The 21,570-nt window shown below is 48.6% G+C and overlaps 1 long non-coding RNA gene across 1 annotated transcript; it reads left to right on the top strand.

The window, feature by feature from the left end:
* The first annotated feature begins 16,829 nt into the window (after positions 1-16,829).
* Positions 16,830-19,833, top strand: LOC118546159 (uncharacterized). The gene is made up of 2 exons (XR_004922472.2): positions 16,830-17,041; positions 19,526-19,833. It is a non-coding gene; the product is annotated as an uncharacterized LOC118546159 (long non-coding RNA).
* The last annotated feature ends 1,737 nt before the right edge of the window (positions 19,834-21,570 follow it).

Genomic DNA, 21,570 nt, shown 5'->3' with positions numbered 1-21,570 from the left:
GGGCAGGGGCATTTTGCAGCTGGCCCGGGAAGGGTCTCAGCTGACGGGTTGCAGCACCGGGTACGGATGGGACGTTCTCTCACCCTCCGAGTCCGCTAGCTCTGCCAGTCCACCTACACGTTCTAGGACACTTCAAAAGCCTAAGTGGGACAAAGACAGTCACATAGTATCCCGCTGAAACGGCATTTGATAAATTAAGACATTGAGGCTCAAAGGAGCTAACATCTCTTCCAAGTTCAAAGTGCTAAAAGTTGCTCAAGACAAAGACTCAACCTGATTTTCTGATTCCAAAGTTCACGCTTTCTCTAAGTGTTTCCATATTCCCTATAAAATCAGGAATACCATTAGGCAACTTTGGTCTCCAGGTAATTTAATAGAGTTCTTAGGAGTCAGTTATTTGGTAAGACCTTATGCCGAGGGAGTTTGCTCTCATCTACTTCCCTTGTGCCATTACTGGGAAATGAGTTACATCGCTGGTCATTATAGGCCCAGCAAACCCTATCTACATGTTGTTTTGTGAAATGGCTTTTTAATTCAGTCAGGAGAAAGATACAACCACACGATTATGTAATTACAGACGGACTCGTCTTTGCTGACGGTCTTCGTTGTTTTGGGTGGGTACAGCTTACTGCCCGGTGTAACCTGCTTCCCCCGAACACCCTCTGTGTTTCTGTAAAGGCAGGCTAGCAACACATTCTCTCAGCCTTTACTCACCTGCTTATTTCGCCTTCAGTTTTGTAAGATAGTTTACTGGATACAAGATCCTTGGTTACAGTTTTTCCTTTCAACACTTTAAATATGTATTCTCCGGCCTTCTGACCACCACTGTTTCTAGGGAAAGAAGTCAACCATTAACCTCATCGGGGTTCCCGTGTGTGTCTGTGAAGGGTCACGTGCGGTCTTCTGCTCTTGAGATGCTCTGTGGCTTTGTCTTTCATCACTTGACTATGGTCTGGGGGGCCTTGCCTCCTGTGCATCCCACGTGGAAGTCATTGAGCTGCCAGAATGTGTAGATTGTTTTTTTCATCAAACGTGGGATTTGCCATTATTTCTTTGAATATCTGTCTGCTCCTTCCTATCTCTCCTGTCCTTCTGAGACCCTGTTATGTGTATGAGGGTGCACTTCATTAGGTCCTACAGTCCTCTACGACCTCTATGACCCTATTCAATTGTCTTCCTTCTTTTTTTCTCTCTGGTCTTCAGATTGCATCATTTCTGTTGCTTTTTCTCAGGTCTTGCTTTCTTTTAGGCCAGCTCAAATCTACAGTTCCACCTGTCTAGCGAGTTCTTCATTTTGGTCATAATGCTTTTCAGCTCCAGAATTTCTGCCTGGCTCTTTTCTATCGTTTCTTCATCAATAGTCTATATTTGATGAGACATTGCCATCATATATTCCTTAAATTCTATCATCATGGTTTTCCTTTGTTCTTTGAACATATTCTTAATTGCTTTGGAGTCTTTGCCTGCTAAGTCCAACATCTGCGCCCTATAAAAGTCTGCCTTTTCTCCTGAGTATGGAACACATTTTCCTATTTGTTGGCAGGGATCATAATTTTTTGTTGAAAGCTAGACGTTTTCGGTAATGTAGTATTGTAATTCTGAATACTGATTCCCCACCCCCGGTGCTTGTTGTTTGCTTGCTTGCTTACGAATCTGGTCAGTGACCTTGGCTGGACTAGTTCAGTGAGACCTGTTCCCAAGCAGTGTGCAGCCCTCTGATGTCACCATTGAGGGGTACTCCCTTGAGCATGTGCAGAGTGCACTGACTGACCCCCCAAAAGACTCTTAATAGGATAAACAAAGCACCATAAGGGAGCATCTCACAACTTAAAACACAGGTGGATTTAAAGGTCAGGTAATAACAACAAAATGCTAAACAAACATGCAAGAAGCTTTTTTTCCCTTAATTTTCCTAATTTTTACATTCATTTTTGAAAAATTAAATAAAATGTTTATTTTCTACATAATTATATAAAATGTTTATTGTATAACCCTTGAAAACTCTCAAAGCTACAATTAAAACAGAAATACACTCATGCCTTTCCTCAGTTCTTATTTAGCCATAAATATCCCCTTGAAATTAGGCCATCATTCCTTCCTCTTTACAGTTACTATGATTTTGATGTAAAGCAGGTATGTACTAGAAAACATATTTGCTATTTCTTTTCATGATTCAATGAGACTCTTGGAAAAATTTAATTGGAACCTTTTGTTCCTTACTTGTGAAACATCTGGCAGGAAAAGAAAAGCCGAAGAAAGACTTGGACACGATCATTTTTAGAAAAGAGAAGTAGGACAAAGTTCAGATATTAGGAGAGAGAAATGAGAGTTATGGTCTTAAGAAGCCAGTCACTTCCGGGGTTCCAAAGAATAAGTTTTGAAGTCCTCACCAGATGACAAATATTGTAAGTCATCCTAATACAGGGAAAATAAATGGGATTAATGCTCGTTTCACTCAGCTTTGTGAGAATTACTATCTCTGAACCTGGACTTTCTTCCCCAATAAAAACAGTTTAAGGATAACTTCACTGATAAGTCTCGAGGAAGCATTTCCCAGATTGTCCACAGTGTGTTAATAGATATGGAGTGGGAAGGGTTCTGATGTCGATATATTTAGGCAATGCTGGGTTAGAGATGCATCTTGATTGCAGCCCTCCTTGGGACCTTAGCCATTATGGTGTCACCCTAGCCCTACAAAGGAATGATGGCCCATGGCATAACCCAAGCTGATTGCAACATGGAATCCTTTTTTAAAGAATCATCTTGTAAGACCAATGTTTTACGACTGACTCAGAGATTTTTGTGAGGCTCAAATGACATAATAATATGAAAACCAGGTAGGATTTGGCCATGCAGATGAAAGAACCCAGGAAAGCACTTTGCAGACAGGGGAGGCAGGGTGAGGCCAGTGCAGAAACAGAGACTCGGGGAATATCTAAAGGGCCAGAGAGGAACAAGGGGCAATGAAGGAGGGTGGGGGTGTGGGGAGGTGGTGAAGGGCCTATAGCACCAAGGTGGGAAACGGGGACTTTCTTCTATAAGTAGTGGAGACCCACCGGCAGAGCCCAGGCACGCCTCAGAGGTGTGCAGTCCCTTCCAGACCACTGCCATAAAGTAAATATTGCAATAAAGTGAGTCACATGAATTTTTTGATTTCATGCAATAGCATGATGTCTTAAAAAAAACAATGTATATACCTTTATTGCTAAAAAATTGCTAACCATCATCTAAGTTTTCGATTAGTCATAATTACTGGTCAGAGATCACCATCACAAATCTAATAATGATGGCCAAAAAGTGTGAAATATCGCAAGAATTACCAAAATGTGAGACAGAGACACGAAGTGAGCATATGCTGTTGGAAAAATGATGCAGGGTTGCCACAAACCTTCAATTTGTAAAAAAAAATGCAGTATTTGTGAAGTGCAATAAAATGAGGCGAGTCTCTAGAGCTGGTGGAAGTTTTGCTGGGGCCACAGGCTGTTGCGTGGACTTCGGGCCAACAGGCCAGAGGGTGCGCAGGATCCCCAGTTAGGAGGCAGAGATTGTCACCTTTAGGAAAATGACTGTGCACTCGGGAATCCATTCATTTCATTCGACCAAGATTTGCCACGTGCCAAGCATTATGCTCAGCATTCGGGAGACAGGGATAAATGAGACTCTCCTGCTTTTGTGGAGAGTCGGAAAGGGGGGACAACATATGTGAGGCATGTGGCCAAAGGCCCAGTAAGGGCAGACTTCTCCGAAAGGGCCTATGCAGCTATTTTCTCACTAATAATAGTCCTTTGATAAGGTGGGCAGGGCCACTAAGACGACATAGTCGTTGTTTAATGCCTCATCTAATCAGGGGTGTCCATTCCAATCCTCTCCAAAGAACATAAGGTAGCAGCTGACCAGAAGAGGGTCTTCTGGTCCTTTTTGTCTCCATCTGCTTTCCCTCCTGGTTCCACCAGACCCCCGGGGAAAGACCCCCACCAATGCACCTATAATTCTCCCCAGCCAGACATAAGCCCAAAGCCCAGCATATGGCACAGGGACAGACCCGTGGGACTTAGTTCTCTCAACTTCTCCTTGTCCCCCTTGCAGCCAATGGTCAGTGCCCCTCCATTCAAGCTGACCTCTTGGGTGCTATGCTTGTATGTATTCTGAAGTCCCCATAGTGGAAGAAATTTCCTTCCATGCACAATCCTGACTTCTGCAGGGGGTGGAACCTGTGACGAGGAAACCCTTTTGTCCTACTCAGCACGCTGGTGGGTCTGGAAATGCCAAGGTGGACCCAGGGCAGGGTGTGATAGCAGGAGAGAGAAAGAGGCAAATGGCCCTGCCTAAAAGAGCAGGAAGAAAGCCAGTTTCCCAATGGGGTAGCGCATTCTGAAGAGGCAGCCAACACCCAGAGGCAGGGTGACCAAGAGAAAAGAAACCCCCCAGGACTCGTGAAATCCAGGGAGGACTTTGGGCTTCCCAGTGGCATGAAGGTGGGGTGTTAAGCCATCTCTTCTGGATCTCAAAGATCCAGGGGAGGCCCTGTAGCTGATATTTAGGTTACAGGAGTATTCCTGTCTCTTAAAATCACCAGAAATTTATTTCAAACTCTTTCCCTCCCCCCCTTTTGAAAGCAGGGAACCCTCTTTTCCAACAAAAGCAAAACAGAACTCAGTTACATAAAACAAATAGGTTTTAAAAAGTGGTCTTATGGTTGACTCCAATGGTGAGCCCCCAAACTCCCACCTTGCCCCACTGGAGGGCCCTAAGAGTCTGCAGATGTCGTTTGTCCCCCAGTGTCACAGGTGAGGCTCACAGAGCGGGGCTCAACCACAGAGCCGTGAACTGGGGCCCCACGAATGTCAACTGCGTGCCGCCCAAGCTGGGACTTCGCTTCCCGGGCCTCACCAGCCCCGCCGTGGGACCACGCGCCTGCCGCCTCTGACCCTCGCTCGTCGTCCTCATCAAAAGAGAGAACACTTGCGGACTAAAAGCCAGTGATTGTAAAAGCGTTCTGAAAACATTGCAATCATTCAAACACTTATGCTACAAAAGGACACACTTAAGAAACGAACCGGTTCCAGAAAATCCTCCAAGATACCGGGTAGAGGTGCACAGAAGGGAATCAATACAAAGACCCATTTCCCCAAACTGTCAGCTTCTCCATCTCCTTTCATCTGATGGGAAAAGACAGGGTGTTCCTTTGTTTCACAAACAAAGAACTGGAAGCACAGAGAGGTTGTGGGAAATACCCAAGTTAGCATCAGATCCAGAACTGAAACCCCCCAGAGAACGCGGGGAGAGAGGGGAAGGGAGAAAGGAGAGAAAACTGAAAGTATGGCGTCGAGTGTTCACAGCGTCCACGGGTCCCAGACCGCTCTCACACACATCATTTCATTCGGTGCTGCCATTACAAGATGTTGGAAGATAATTCTAGGTTCTGTGGCTAGCTCTGTGATTTCAAACTCGGGCTCTGGAGTCAGACCTCCCCAGTTCAAATCCCGAAACCAACCCCTGGCAGGCTGTGTGACCCTCGGGCAAAGTCACAACCTCTCTGTGACTCAGTTTCCCCATCTGAAAAATGAAGAAATCTTAACACCCGTCTTGCATAATTCTTGTGATGCACCAGATGATGCATGTAGCACCCTTCACAGGGTGCCTAGGTCCTTCCTGTAAGGACTCCTCAGGAGATATTGCTGCTTACCATGTAGAAAAGACTGCCATTGACAGGGGCCCAACCAAGTAGCTTTCTGTTTGCAAGACTTGCCAGTTTCCAGTTCAAGGGAAACTTCATTTGGCCAATGGGCAAACAAAGACACAGCCAGGGGACGAGAAGTGTCTAAGTTCAGACACGTAGTGTTGTCAGAACAGGAGCCAAAACCCGGGACTCGTCTTCTGTTAACTGTAAGGTCCCAAGTAAGAAGCTGGAAAATGAAGCGTGTCTTCAATACACGTTCACAAATCGACAGCCATGGCAGCAATGCTCAGCACGAGGGTTCTGCGGGGCACAAAGAAAGATTCCCTACAGGGAGTTCATTCTCCTGCTCTTGGGGTGAGATCTGTGGCCCCAGCGGGGTCACCTAAACGGCTCCAAAGCCGAGAGCCAGTGCCAGCCAATGGCGAGGCTGGAGCCCCGGACACTCAGACCCCAAATCCAGAGCTCCCTGGATCCTACAACCGTTACACTCACCAAGAAATGGGGAGAGAAATGACACGCACAGCTGTCCTTGAGTTACAGAGTCTCTCCTTCAACTGTCCATCAGGGAGTCCTGGGAGCCCCACTAAACTGTGGATTCCGTGAGGGCGGGGATCTTCTGTTTACCGAGATCTGACAAATACCCTGAGGTTATCTGGGAAGCCCTTTTATCTGCTGTGGATGAGACAGGAAATCGTGGTCATGCTTCTGGAAGGCAGTGTTGCAGGATGTTATCAAAAGCCTTAAAATGAAATGTCTATATCTCTAAAGTCCACTTTGAGGACATGATACCAAGGAAATGTGTACTTGAACAGAAACAAATTGCAAAATGCCCACAACCCAAATATCCAATAATAATGGGTTGTTTCAGTAAATTACAGAGCATTTACATTTTGGAAGATTACGCAGCTATTAAAAATCATAATATAAGAACAATATTTAGTGATCTGGACAATGCTTGGAATATATTAAATGAAAATGGGATTGCAAAATAGTTTATAATGTAAGACTCTACTTTGTAAAAATGTGTATCATGGGAACAAACAACGTAGTTTATAAATATATGTGTATAGTATGTGTATACATTTATATGTGTAATATGCATGTGAGTTATATAATATCTAATATCATATATAATCATATACATGTGTCATCTACACGTATATAATGCATACACATTTATAATCCTTATATATGTAGCTGATGGGGAAAGGGCATGAAGCTTTCTGTATGAGCCTGCAATTCCTTGTAATCATAAAAAAAGAAAATATTCTGATAGCACTGACCCAGTGGCATTCCACCCCCACCTACACTGAAGCCTGACTCATACACAGCGACAAGAATCGTCCGTAGCCTGTCTCAGGGGTGGGGGAAGTTAGGACCAAGAATGGGAGCCAGTTTTCTGCCCCAATTCCTCCAAGCACCTCGCTCAGCAAATGTTTGTGGCTTTCATACAATCACGTTGGACAGTTTCTTGCACTCGATGGTCGCTGTCATTGGGAAGAAGAGCTTCTGTGGACTGGGTCTTTCCTGACCTCGCCTTGGGGGACTTTGAGCCCATCATTGGACAATTGCGCCCTCATGTGGCAGGTCTCGAGTACAGCTTTCTGTCTGCTGCAAGGAAAACGACATGGTGACGAGATGGTCTATGGGCTCCGGACAGGAGACTCACAGTTTACAAGTCTTCCCAAAGGGAGATGCTAAGTAGGGGCCTCTAGAAATTATAATGCATCTTCCCTCGAAATGATAAACATTGCGCTTGAGAGTCAGCCACCTGTCAAAAGCCTAGTAAACCATTACCCACAGTAATGGTCAGCTTCCTCCCCGCAGTAACGCTGTTTGTTAGCTTCCAAGAGTATCCAAATATTTGAGGTCCCCAACACAACGCTTTTACTGGCCTTGATGTTTCTTCTACTTGGGTCTCCTGACTCAAGATGCTTCTTCTCTGTGTCATTTCTACTCATTCACCGAGACCGACCCAAAGGCCACCTCCCCCGACAACATCCCCAAACGGCGTTAAACCAGGCCCCCTCCTCGGGCTCTCATGGAGCTTTGTATTTTCTCTGCAAACCACTATTCTGCACAACTTTTCTCAGCCATGAGCAATTTGGACTCGTATGAGCCCCACGAGGACAGAGGTCTTTTGTACCCGTGGCGTAACCTTCGCACCAGCACAGTGCCTGGCAGAGAGTGGGGGCTCGAGATGCGGCTTGCATTAGCACAGTCCTCCTGTCCAGCGCTCTTGGGACCAGACATGGCCGGGACAAGCGTCTTACCCCAGTTATAGACAGAAAGCTTAGTCCCTGAAAATCCCCGGCTACTGAGTAAACACCGCGCCTGTTTGCACAGGGACTCAGCAATCTCCCGTCTGCTTACGGCCTTTGAACGAACGTCCATCCACCCGATCTCACATGAACCTGGAGGTAAGCATCAGCGTTAGGCAAGCCTCAGTTTCCCCAGCATCACGGCCTCATTGACAGGGTGCCTTCTTTTTCCTCGCGTAGTCAGAGCATGCTCTGAATCTTGGGAGCAGGCAGGAAACCCTGTCCTACTCATCCCAGGCGATTCGCTGTTCCTTCCCTTCTGCCCACCAGCTTCTGGAGTGACCGTCCTGGGCTCGGCTGCTTTGTCGCCTTCTGAATATCTACGATGTTTTCCCAGGCTCATAGCTCGTCCTGTACCCATGTCCACAAATGAGGCAGACCCCCTCTCCACCCGAGTCTGGGAGCAGAAGGTGACCAGGGTTTGTCTGATAAATAGACTCCTCTGTTTCTGTAACGTGGGTGGGTGCCCTGGGACAGGCTGAGCAAATGCAGGGACTGTGACCTAAGCCATCTGAAAGCCACGCTGAGCCCTTGATGGGGGTCGGCCACCACCATCCCGGTCAGACCCCAGCCTTGTGAACTGAAGTCAGAACACATCTTATTACAGGAGCTGTTCCCTTTCCAGAACATTCCCACAGATGGTGGCTACAGGCCATGCCGAGACAGTGCAAGAGCAGAACCCCCAAGCATCTGCTCTCCCACCCCTAGCCCCCATGCATTCGGCTTCCAAAGAAAAATCACCGTGGAACATGCAGAAATTTCCTCTCTCTGCCCAATACAGCCCTTGTTTTTCCCTGGAAAAATTCTATTTTTCATAAATACCCACATTCATTTAATAAAGACTTTTTAAATGCCTACTATATGTCAGATAGGGAAGTCTCTTGTGGCCTTGAAATGAGCTTCCATGAGACTCTGGAAATCCTCTGGAGACCATCATACTCGGTGTGTTAAGAGAAGAGCCCCTCAGCCCCTGACCCCTCTCATCCACTGCTGGGGCCATCCTCTTTGAGGGCCTTGGTCAAGAGATGTCAAGATAATAAAAGTTCATGCCCTGTGGACCACCAACCCTATTTGCAGTTTTTCTCTAAGAAGAATGACCACACAAGCATAAAGTCTATGTATAGACTCAAGCAGATGCTGAAAACAGCCCAAAAATAAAATAAAATAAAGTAGATGTAAATCCGTAAGAGATTGGTTTAAGTAGATTATGTTACACATCTCCAGTGAAATATTATATACTGCCCTAAAAAATAATGGATGTCTACATGTATTTATATAAAGAGATGCTCATAGGGGCACCTGGGTGGCTCAGTCATTAAGCGTCTGCCTTCGGCTCAGGTCATGATTGCAGGGTCCTGGGATCGAGCCCCACATTGTTTCTCCTTCTCCCACTCTGCCTGCTTGTGTTCTCTCTCTGTCTAATAAATAAATAAAATCTTATAAAAGAGAGAGAGAGAGATGTTCGTGTGTACTGGATCGCATGTTATGTCCTCCCGCCCTCTCCCTCATAAATTCACCTGATACCTGTGAGTATGACATTGTCCACAAATAGGATCTTTGCAGATGTCAACAAGTTACAATGAGGTCATATTGGATTAGGGAGGGTCCTAATCCAGTGATTTGTGTGCCTATAAGAAAAGGGAAATTCATACACAGACATATAGGGAAAACACCCCTTGAAGAGGGAGACACAGTGCTGAGCGATGTGTCCACAAGCCGAGGGATGCAGAGGACTGTCAGAAACCACCAGAAGCTTGGAGAGAGGCATGAAGAGGCTCCCCGTCAGAGCCTCCAGGAGGAACCAGCCCCACCAACCCCTGGATGTCAGACTTCCAGCCTCCAGACTGCGGTAGTCCCCTGGTTCTTGCTACTTAGTTTCGGTGGCCCCTGGAAACCACACACCATGTAAATAGCGAAGTAGATCATATCATGCACACTATGATGTTATCTATGTAAAATGTTATATAAATTGGTGCCCGTGTATGGAAGCCCAGAGGGATGCCTGGAAGCATGTCTGGCAAATTGATTTGGGTGACAATCTCTGAGTAGTGAAATTTGGAATGATTTTTCCCTATTGTATTTTTTCATGCTGCTTAAATTTTTTACAACAATGCTGTTTCAAAAATAATAAAGCTGTGTTCATAAGAAAAGCAAATGAGGGGCGCCTGGGTGGCTCAGTTGGTTAAGCATCTGCCTTCGGCTCAGGTCATGGCCCCAGGGTCCTGGGATCGAGCCCCGCATCGGGCTCCCTGCTCGGCACGATGCCTGCTTCTCTCTTTCCCACTCCCCCTGCTTGTGTTCCCTCTCACTGTCTCTCTCTCTCTGTCAAATAAATAAATAAAATCTTTTAAAAAATAAATAAATAAATAAATAAATAAATAAATAAATAAATAAATAGAAAAGCAAATGAACATATCTATTAGCTCGGGCTGCTATCACAAAATAGCGTGGTTTAACTTCTCATAGTTCTAGAGCCTGGGAAGTCTAAGATCAAGATGGTTTGGTTCCTGGTGAGAACGCTCTCCCTGGCTTGGAGATGGCTGTCCTCTTGCTATGTCCTCATATGGCAGAGACGGGAAGCTCTGGTGTCCCCTCTTCTCCTAAGGACACTAATTCTGTCATGGGGCTCCACCCTGTGAACTCATCCGCAGCAAATTATCTCCCCAAGACTCCACCTCCACGTGCCATCACAGTGGGGTTAGGGCTTCAGTGGGGTTAGGGCTTCAGCATGTGCATTTTCAGGGGACAGGGACATTCGGTCCATGACAACCTATGTGTCCAGTGGATGGCAAGAAGGCGTGAAGATAATCTGGTTATTCTCAGATGCAGGGAGGAAACTCTACAGTTTACAGTCTATCCTCTCAGTATTCTTCAAGCTGAATAAGCTGTCTGCAAAAGACAGAGCAGCTTGGAGCTGGCTCGAGGTCCCCAGCTCTGCAGGTAGGTGGGGCTGGGTGCCAATTCGAGTTCACTGGGACCTTAAGCCATTCAACTCTCAAAGCCTCGGTAACCTCTGTAAAATGAACAGATAAACATCTGTCTCCTAAGGATATCCTAGCAATCCAATAAGTAGTACATGGAAGAGGTTGCCATGGTTATGGGCAGATAACAAAGGAATACTTAAAGATACATCAGTTATTTATCATTATTGAAAGGATCAGACCATAAACAAAAATTCCCCGTCTGGGGGCACCTGGGTGGCTCAGTCGGTTAAGCATCTGCTCTCGGCTCAGGTCATGATATCAGGGTCCTGGGATCTAGCCCTGCGTCCGGCTACCTCCTCTGTGGGGAGTCTGCTTGTCCTTCTGCCTCTGCCCCTCCCCCGTTCATTCTCTCTCTCTCTCTCTCCCTCTCTCTCTCTCAAATGAATAAATAAAATATTTTTTTAAAAATTCCCCTTCTGGATGGGACATTTCTGGGTCCCTGAGCCTGCTTCCTCACTTTTGCCCTGTGTTAGGGGAAAGAAAAACACAAACATATATAGAGATATATATATAGAGAGAGAGATGCTAAATCTAACCCTCTTGTGATTTTAGTGCCTTTACTGATGATGTCTGGATGCCAAGGAAAGAAGCAGGTGACATCAGCACAACCTGCCACCATCCTGCTCACACTTCCTACCGCTCTTCCATCTTCAACCCAACAGGTAAGCTTCCTGGACGCCCATGTGGGCTGGAGACAGCCCAGGTCCCATGGCTTCCTTCATGGTGAGCAACCCTCCAGCCGGGCTATGTCCCCAAACTACCCTGGAATTCAACAGTTAGTAACACCCCATCCTCACACCTAACACTAGGAACCACCGACTTCTCACTAGCTCTTGATTTGGGAGCATAGTGAATTCTAGTTCATAGTGATTCCTCCCGGTAGGCTTTAACTTTTCCAAACTTCCTGTTTGGAAAAGTGTAAGATTTGGGTACAAGGCTTTTGTTAATAATTCTTTTAGATGGTTCCTCGGTGTGTGATCTCCAAAGGCAATCATTCTAGAACATTCCATAGAAGGTTAGACTCGTACCTTGTAACTCATGAGTGTCGCATCCCTTTGGCACAGTGTAAGGCCCACTTGTGGGAGAGAACACCTCCCCTGTGACTCCTAGCTTCCTTTCGTGTGTCTCCTTCCGTGTCTTGAGATTTCTCATGTTCAGACGGGGGCTATCTAACTTCATTTCCTCACCACCCCCCCGCCCCGTGGGGGACAAAGAACCAGTTCCCATTGTCCTCAGCTCCTATCTGACCTCATGTACTCGGCGCATGAAGCATGAGTGGGATCAGGGCTGAACTCAACTCCCCAGCCTGTTGACAACAGTATGTCTGAATTTCCAGAAAAGTCTGGACTCAGCTACTCCCACCAGACCGGAACACAACCATGCCCACTATTTGCCTCTGATGACTTGTCCAGAAATTCCAATTTCACCAAAATGCACCTTCCCTGTAAGTTTTATCCAGGAACAGGGACCGATCACCTCTCACAGAATGAGGTGGAAATGAAATGACCTACAGCCGAACTCTGCCTGGCAAGCATCTCCCTCTCTTCTGTTTGGGGTCTCTGCCCGTGACCTTGTCAACCCCAGTGGGAAGGGCTCTGGTTTTCAGGGAGCTGCTCTGTGGGAGGAATCCAGAGCACCTGGGCAGGACTGGACCTACTGGGGTGTAACTCCAGCCAGCCAGAGCCCAAGATCTGAAACTCTTTTCTAAAAGACAGGGCCTCCTGGGTGGCTCAGTTGGTTAAGCAGCCGGCTCTGGATTTTGGCTCAGGTCCTGAGATCAGGGTCTTAAGATCGAGCCCCGCATCGGACTCCACGCCGAGTGCGCGGAGTCTGCTTAGGATTCTCTCTCTCCCTTTGCCCCTCCCCTCGTTCTCTCACTCTCTCTCAATCAATCAGTAAATAAAATCTTTAAATATATAAAAGACGCAACTGATCTATCCGGCGGAGGGGTTCTCCGAGGGGTTTCAGTGTGCCAGATGTCGAACTGCGCCTCGATCTGCCTCCTCCACCAGGCGGTTCTGAATCCACACTGTCCTGGAGGTAGCTTCCAGAAGTCCAGCCTCTGTCCCTCAACAGGCCTGAGGTCTCCAAGCAGCCTCTGCGGGCCCGTGCCTGCTGCCGTGGCTTTCGGGCTCCCCCCCGGCCTCTCTGCATTCGTGGGAAAATGAAAACCTGGGGGAGGAGGTTGGCGGAAAGCCTCTGTCTATGGATGCCTCCTGGCAGCATTCGACTCAGCCACCTCCCGTTTCTCATGCTGAATTCTACTGCTATTTTCTCTACGTTGTGGAAGAATTCCTTACTTTTGTTACTTAATTAAGAGTCTGTTTGTTCCTTCTTTACCAGTGGGAAAAACCTTGACTCCAGCATGCATTAGCGGTGTGTTTTGAACAGGGCTTTGCTCCTCTCTGGACCTCTCTTTTCTCATCTGTGAAATGGGGATGGTAATACTTTCTACTTTGTTCACTTCATTGCAGCACCTATGCGAGTTAATGGATTTTAATAGTGCCAGGCTCACATTAAGTGCTCAAGACATGTTGCCTGTTATAACCATCATCATCATCACCGTCATCACCACATGCTTCCTCTGTCCTGCAGTAGACTGCGATATTCTGCAGTTAAACCTGAGGGTCTGTCTGGCAGACTCTCAATAACCTCCTTTATTCTCAATCCACGCCTGCAGCATTAACCTCTTGCAAGCAATCCCATCGATCAAATTCTTCCCTTCTAAATTAACACCCATTGTAAGGACCCAACACCAACTGTGTTTCTTGCCCCATCACCTGTCCTTGCCTATCAGCCCTGGGTCTTGAGGTATCTGTGAGCGAAGCCAGTCTTCCTTTGGGTTTGCCTGCCAAAAACACCAGCCTGCTCTCTCCAGAAGCAATCCAAATGTCTACCTAATTTTTGTGAGCCAATTCTGTGTTGGGTCTATATAGCACTCTCCAGACCATCCCCTCTCACATTCCCCAAAGGAGGCCTTGCCCAGGAGCTGGCCTAGAGAACCTGGCCATGGCCCAGTCCTAGCACCTTCTCAGACCCAACCTCACCCCTCAGCTCAGGTGCCAAGATCCCGACCCCCTCCCTGTGCAAGAATACTCTGAGCACCATCGCTGTTTGTGCCGAGTAGATCTGTACTTCTTGGCTCCGTTGTCCTAACAGTTTCACTGCCATGTGATAGAGCCAGTCTTTGGCTCAGTTCTAGGGTATGATGATATTTGGGAGCAATTAAGTGCCAATCTCGGTTTGATATCCAGACGGTGCTGGCCATCCCCCAAAGTACCCTCAGAGCTAGACGTTTCACCATGGAGGGGAACGGGGCTGCAACCTGCAGCGGTGTGGTGAGGTCAGTTGGTCGGGTGCATGCTTCGATTCCTGGAAAACGTCCTTCCTCTGGGCTTTGAAGGACGCCACTGATATTCAAGTGGCTTTGCAAAGCATCCTTGCCAGAAGGACCTCGAGCAAGCAGAGGCACTGAGAGAGACGCTGGGCAATAGACCAGACACCGGAGGCTGGACATGCACGGGCACGGCTCTTCTGATTTTAGTGTATGATATGTTTCCACTCTGGTTACAAATAGCTGCTGTCCCAAAACTGCCTAAATGTCCCTCTCTTACGGTGGCTGCCCCAGTCCCTCCCTCTCAGGCCACCCTGACATCATCCCCCTCCACCACCGCCATTACTCAGCAATTAAGGACAAATATTTGGCACAAGAGGGGGTGCCTAGACCTCTGCCCCCATATGACCTCTGCTTCTTTCTGATTGGCCGGGACAGGATGCTAAGTATCTTGGCTGCCATCGCTGGCTGGACCCATTCACAAAAGGAAGGCTAACTTGATCAGAAATTTGATAGGGCAAGTTTGCCCCGGTCAAGTAGCATTATGAAAAACAAAACACACAGATCTAGGGATTTTCTGAACTCCTCCCTCAAGCCAACCAAGATGGTAGCCAAATCCCTGAGCTACTAGCACAGGCTTGATCAGCTGGCCCTCAAACATGGGGTGGGGGGGGCTGTTGGGGGATGAAAAAAGGCGCCACCCACATCCAGAATCTCCCAAGGACACGGCAAATGCATATTGGAGGAAGAAATGCCTGGCCAAGTTAAACCTCTTTTTGTTGAGAACAAGAACTTTTAAGAGATAAAAAGTGGAGGCATTTTTTTTTTTTAATCTCAGGGATAAAGGGAGATGCCTATCATCATCTAAGCATATAAAACATCAGGGACAAAGGAAGAGAATTGGAGCCAGCCTCAAGGAAACTCTGAGGGGAAAGGTCTGCGAAGCAAGATTTCAAAGCCCAGCAAGTAGGTGTTCGTGATTTAAGCAGCCTAAGGCATATATCAGCCCAGAACATGCCTCTTATGTAACTTTCCTCGAAAATATTATGCAACCGGGCTGTAAATCAAGTTAAAGAGCTCAGCAATAGGGAGACTGAATTATAGAAGGACTTCCTATATATAATCACTGAAAATATGTCCATTTCAGAAGCGTGGGAACTCAGATGACATAATTTCGGTGCATACAGTGACAAAATCATGCAGTTTAATAATTCCCAAAGAAAAAATATGTAATAACAATGAGCATTAAACTTTGTCAAAAGAAAAAATCGTAGACTATACCAAAATCCTGGAAGGCAGGCTGAGGTGGAAGAAATTAAAACCAGAGCTTTTCTCCCCTCGTGATAGCTTCTATTGAATGTTTGCAAACTGTTTAATGCACTCACCGTACAGGCACTTAGGTGCTGGAATCCCACCCACGTATGAGGCCAAGATCACGCCCTTTCATACATGACAAAATGGGTGCAGAAAATGACTTGTACAAATAAAAGGAAAAACCCTTTAGAAATACGACACACAGAGGAGAAAGGTAGTAGGACAAGATTTGCCTACCTTTATACCTAACAAAGTAGATTCTTTTAAAATAAGGATTTAAAAGACTTGAAATGAGGGCGCCTGGGTGGCTCAGTTGGTTAAGCGACTGCCTTCGGCTCAGGTCATGATCCTGGAGTCCTGGATCGAGTCCCGCATCGGGCTCCCTGCTCGGCAGGGAGTCTGCTTCTCCCTCTGACTCTCCCCCCTCTCATGTGCTTGCTCTCTCTCATTCTCTCTCTCTCAAATAAATAAATAAAAAATCTTTAAAAAAAAAATAAAAATAAAATAAAATAAAAGACTTGAAATGACATCGCCAATAAGCTTGGCTTGATATCTCTTTGGTGTCTCCGTCTTCAATGTCCTCATCTGTAAGAAAGGGAGGGTCCTTCCTGCTGCCATGCTGTAAGTGTGCTAAGAGGATGCATCCTCTCAGCAAGCAGGTTGGGGCTATTTGGGGAGCTTTGGGAATCTCCAGAGCCTGGTTTCCAAAGAGCTGAGGTGTTCACCCCAGAATTCGGGACCCAGTTGGAAGAAAGGACCAAAACTCCCCTTTGCTCTCAATGACAGAAATGAACTTCGCTTCTCCGGTTGCAACATCATGGAGGTCCTGGGAGGGGCCGCTGCGATCCCTCCGAGGGTCCCGCGAGAGTGTGGCAAGAAGAAGCCCTCCTTCTGCACACTTCGCTGGTCCTCAGCTCCTGACCTCACTCTCCCTCCCCTGGCTCGCACATTCCCGCTGGGGTAAAGGATTGGGCAGGGCTGGTCTCTGGTAGTCTGCTTCTGGAGATAAGTCCTTGATGACTCTCTGCAGACTCCCATTCGGGAGATAAATTTCCTATTTGGGAGGAAATCACACCCCCTCTTCCCCAGCGGGGTTGCTGCATCGCCCGCCTTGGCAATGGTGGGAAGTGACCACACCCACCCTTCCCAACCCGGGGGATTCCAGCATTTGGAAGCTCAGAGCTGGAAAGATAAACATCACTGCTTATCCCTCACTCCCTCATTGTTCCTCGTCAGCCTCAGAAAAGGAACAGAGAACCCGGCTGCGCGGAAATCCACCCATCTGCAGGCGTTGTTAGGGGAACCGGGGCTGTAAGCTGTCCTCAGGGGCTCCTCCCTTTGCTCCTCACCACCACCCCACCCAGCCCTTAAGGAAACACAAACCAAAACCCTGAATCTCGTCTTCTAGGTAAGATGCACTAAACCTGGCCCTGCCAGCCCCTTCCTCCCATATTTCCAGAGATGGACCCACGCGGTGAAGCGAGCACCAGATCTGGGTCCGGGGCACGGGAGTTCTTGCTTCCGCTCTGTCTCTGAGTATGAGTTTCCGAACTGGTCCATAGCCCCGGGCCCTGACCCACACGAGGGAATAATCACTTCTTCTCTACGTGATTCACAGGGTGGTTGGACAAAAGGAATATATGGGGCCCAATTCTGTTTCCAAATTGCAAAGTAAAAGAACATCCTCCTTAGCCCCCAATGCCTCTTGCACGTCTCTGACCTGCCAACTAAACGAGATGCCTCCTGTTTTTGCCAAACGTGGAGGGCAATGTATTTTTTTCTTCAAAAGTCTTTGTTCAAACTGTTCCCTCTGTCAGAAATGTTCTTCCTCCTCTCTCTCTGCCTTCAAAATCTGTTCCATCCTTCCTGGTGAAACTCTCTTTCTTCCAAGAAGTCTTCCCCACTCTGATGTCTTTGTCCAGGGTTGACCTTTCCTTCTGAGCACCACTGGCCTCCTCCCCGTCACCTGGTTTCAGCGCTGACCCTGCTCTGCCTCCCGTTCAGGTTCTTTCTGCATCTGCTGATCCTCCCCGTGGGTCAACTGTAAGCCACTTGTCTCTACACCGCCCCCCCCAATGCCTGGCGTGCAGCCCGGACTGGGGACGTGGCCGGGGCGAGGGTAAAAGTGGGGGTCTTCTATGCCGTGTGTACATGTGCGTGAATTTCTTTGGGGGGGGGGATTTGCAATCACTCTTTCCCAAAAAAGAGTCTAAGGAAACTTTACAAACTGAACACAACTCCAAGAAGAACAAGTGAGGGTGAAACAGAAACAATATGTCTCGAGCCACCTGGGATGAGCTGTTTACTACAGCTAAACGCTGGATTTATCTCTGAATTTCCTGGATAAAGGGGAAACAGGCTGGCTCATATACTTTTCATTGTACAATAACTCTGGAATCAGATTGGAAAGAAATTTTTCCTGGCACTGTGTTCAAGGAGAAATTTATCAAGTGCGTCCTTATATAACAGACATGAGGTAACAGTCAGCCCCATCTCCAGCGAGCGTTTTGCAAAAGGACCCAGATGTCTTCACATGGGCGATTCTGGTGTTCGACCGCAGTTCACAGAGAAGGGATTTCTGCAAGGAAATGAGACCACATGGCCCATGTCCAGGGCATTCTCCACAATTGAGAAATCTTGAGAACCTAAGAGAAAGAAACGTTGGTGGGAGTCTGTTTAACTTCAGATCCGAAAGACCACATCTAAGTTCATCCCAAAGATGGTGGTGGCCAGCTTGCAACAGCTCAAGGCAGGTCGAGGCCGGGGGTGTCCCGGAGCTGGGACGGGGTCACCCTTCCAGGGGCAGACTGCAGAGGGGTGGGCGTGCACGGAGGTGGGCAGGGCTCTGTGTTCAAGCATGACCAGTGTCGGTCCCTCCGTTGAACCCTATACTGGATGATGTCAAGGGACCCGTTGCTCACCGGGAGGGCATGCCCAGCCTGGTCAGCCTCCAGGAGAGTCAGGAGAAGTGTGGGGGCCTCGCTGACATCATAACGGGCAAGGAAAAAGACTTGAGGAGAGACGGTTCATGAGAGTAACACGAGGCCCTAGGGCTGAACGCTAGGACTACCAAGACGGCAGACAAAGATGTGTATTTCCTAATTCAGGTGGGGCTGAACCAGAACGTGGGAGCCTTGGGGTGTCCCTCTGTGAGCTCCACAGGCAGGAAAGAAAGGTGGCGTCTGACCGTCTCAAACAGCCTCCCTATTCTGTGACGGGAGGCGTGGAGGCCCAGGGAAAGAAACTCAAGTCCAAGGGCTCACTTCTGTGACTACCACCGACAAAAGGCTTATGGCCTTCCGTTCCAGGCAGGCTGCTTTGTCTCCACAGAGAAGGCCCCCTTCTGGGGCCTCACATATTCCTGAAGAATAGCAGGGCCTCCCCGAGAGCCAACCTGCTAAGATACCTCCAGGGTTTTCAGCCTGAGATTTTTATGTCTGGAAGGAACTGTCTCTCTCTTTTTCTCTTTCTTTTTCGGGCATTTGCTACTAAGGCGGGTCCGGAGAGGCCAGCTCGTCCCTGTCACTCACAGGACGCCAGAAGCCTGTCCGCTTGTCCCTGGAGGCATTTCAGGTTGAGCAGAGGGGCCGGCCTCTGACTCCGGCGAGGCCTGAGGATGCGGCCCCCACGCTCCCCGCAGACCTCCACGGACTCGGCAAGACTGGCACAGAGCCACTCCCCGCTGTCCCCAGCAGCAGGTGCCACGGGGAAGGAGAGGTCAGGAGAGCTTGGAGAGGCGGGAGGAGGGGGCGGCCGGGATGCCCAGAAGGACAAGTAGCTCTGTGCTCCCTTGCCCGTCCACACCCCGTGGCTCCGCTCTGGCCAGTGTCCATGTGACCTTTCGCAGCCACGCTGGGGCTCTGAAGCACTTTCTCTGACTTTTGCTCAGCAGGATCCAGTGGATGAAGTCGGGCGTCAGAACCACCGAGCGGGGAGTGTCACCAGGCGGCTGGCGCAGAGAAGCTGCAACCGGGGGCCGGTCCCATAGGAAGTGACCGGAGAACCTGGCGCACCCTCAGCTTCTCCTTCCAGTCCTTCCCGTCAGTTCGCGTTACTGCTGCGAACAGCAAGGAGGATGAGGATGGCCTTAGGGGGACGGACGGCTCAGCCACCAAGTGCTAAACTGTATTTTCCCCCCAAGGCATGTTTTCATTCAGCTGAAAAGTCCAGAGCATCAAATTAAAAGCTTGATGGATTAAATGACTTTTTAAAAATTCTTAATAACTCATCCCATTAAACAAGTATCGTCTTAAGCACCTACGACGTGCCCACCGCGGCATCGGGCGCTTTGCACTCAATACAGCACAGGATCGTCCCCTCGCAGTGGAAGGCTCGGCTCCGAGAGCGGGGGTCCCGCAGGACCGCGGCAGGGCAGCTCCTTGGGAATTACTTGTCACCATTTCACGCTGGGCCAGAAAGGAGAGGCGCAGGTCAGCCTGGAGGAGGGTTGGGAGGACCTGGGGTGAAGAAACAACCTTCAGAGCTGGGACCCACAATGGGGTAAGATCCCTGAGGGCAGAACCCAAATACCAGTGGACCCTAAAATCGTCTACACGTCTCCAGTGAGATGTAGGGTCAGGCAGCCTGCTCTGGGACCTCCGAGGCGCCCTCACACCCCGCACCCCACTGCGTCCTCCCAGTTCCCTAGACGGTAGACCTCTCGATTTTGCTAATAAGGAAAATGAGGTACAAGCAATCAGGTCAACTGCCCAAGATCCTGGCCAATCGGCCACGAAGCGAGGACTCCAGCCCTGCCCCAGCGCCTGCTCCCGGCGGGCACGCTGCTGACATGCATGACCTGGAAAGAACACACTTTCCTCCTTCTGGAGTTTTGTCTAAAAAAGGAATGGGCTGCTATCTTCGGGGGAGCTTCCATGTAGCCGGCAGCACAGCAGTGGAGGGCCAAGGATGGACCGAGCAGACGGACCTCCCGCTCCCTTCCACACTCAGGAGCTCACTATTTCTCTTTGCTTGCTCGCCTTCTTTCCTTCTTGCTTTCCCTCTTTGTTTTGCTCCTTCTCCTTTCACCTCTTCTCCATCTCCTTATCTGAAATTGCCTCTGCGAGACCAGAATCCCCCCTTCTGCCCTGCTTCCCGGGCTCGGGGTTCCCGGGGGGCTCACGGGACGGGCTGCTGGAGTTGTGAGCCTTTGCAGGGCGCCGGGCGGAGGGAGAAGTTAGCTCATGGAGAGGCTGGGAGAGGAATGACCTTGATGGAGGCTGCAGCCTGCTTCTAATTTTAGCAACAGCGGAGCCCTGGACTTCCTGGAGGTATCGGGTTGCCGGTGCTCCCCCCCTCCCCGAGCCAGGCTGACACCAGACATGTGGAAGAGATTCAGATCACAAGAATCACCAAATCAGGTCACACCCATGGCTCATCCGGCTCAGCCTGTGTCTCGGGAAGTGGGGACAGAGAGCCCCTGACTGTCGGAGCTTATCTGTCTCCTCGTAAAACTCCCTTAGTCTGTAGAAGGGGCAGAGGTAGAGCGAGGGGAAGATGGTGCTTGATAATGAGGGGCCAGCAAACCCAGGTCTAGAATCCGGGTCCTCGGGCGTCTGGTCTTGCAAGTCACCTATCACATCACCCTCTCCGGGTTAGGGTTGTAGCCTGAGGACACACTCGTTCCTTTTTGAGGTATGACCCAGGCAGGAATATTTCTAAATAATTTTCCCTACCATTTCTATATTTTTAAATATATTTTAAAATTCACTTACAGTGAAATGCACATATTTTATATGTGCAACCTGATGAATTTTGGAAAAACACGTAACCTCCATCGAGATAGAGGACACGTCCACGGCCCCCAGAGAACTGCATCATGCTCTCCTTCCTATCGATCCCAAAGACTGTGCCACAGGTAACCCCCATTCTAATTTCTATCATCAGAGATTCGTTTTTCCAGTTCTTAACTTCACTATTTGAAGTTAAGTTAGTTTC

Source organism: Halichoerus grypus, chromosome 8 (assembly GCF_964656455.1).
Source record: "Halichoerus grypus chromosome 8, mHalGry1.hap1.1, whole genome shotgun sequence".
In the NCBI taxonomy this organism is placed as follows: Eukaryota; Metazoa; Chordata; class Mammalia; order Carnivora; family Phocidae; genus Halichoerus; species Halichoerus grypus.
Note: the sequence above shows the minus strand (reverse complement) of the source record. Positions and strands in the feature narration are given on the sequence as shown.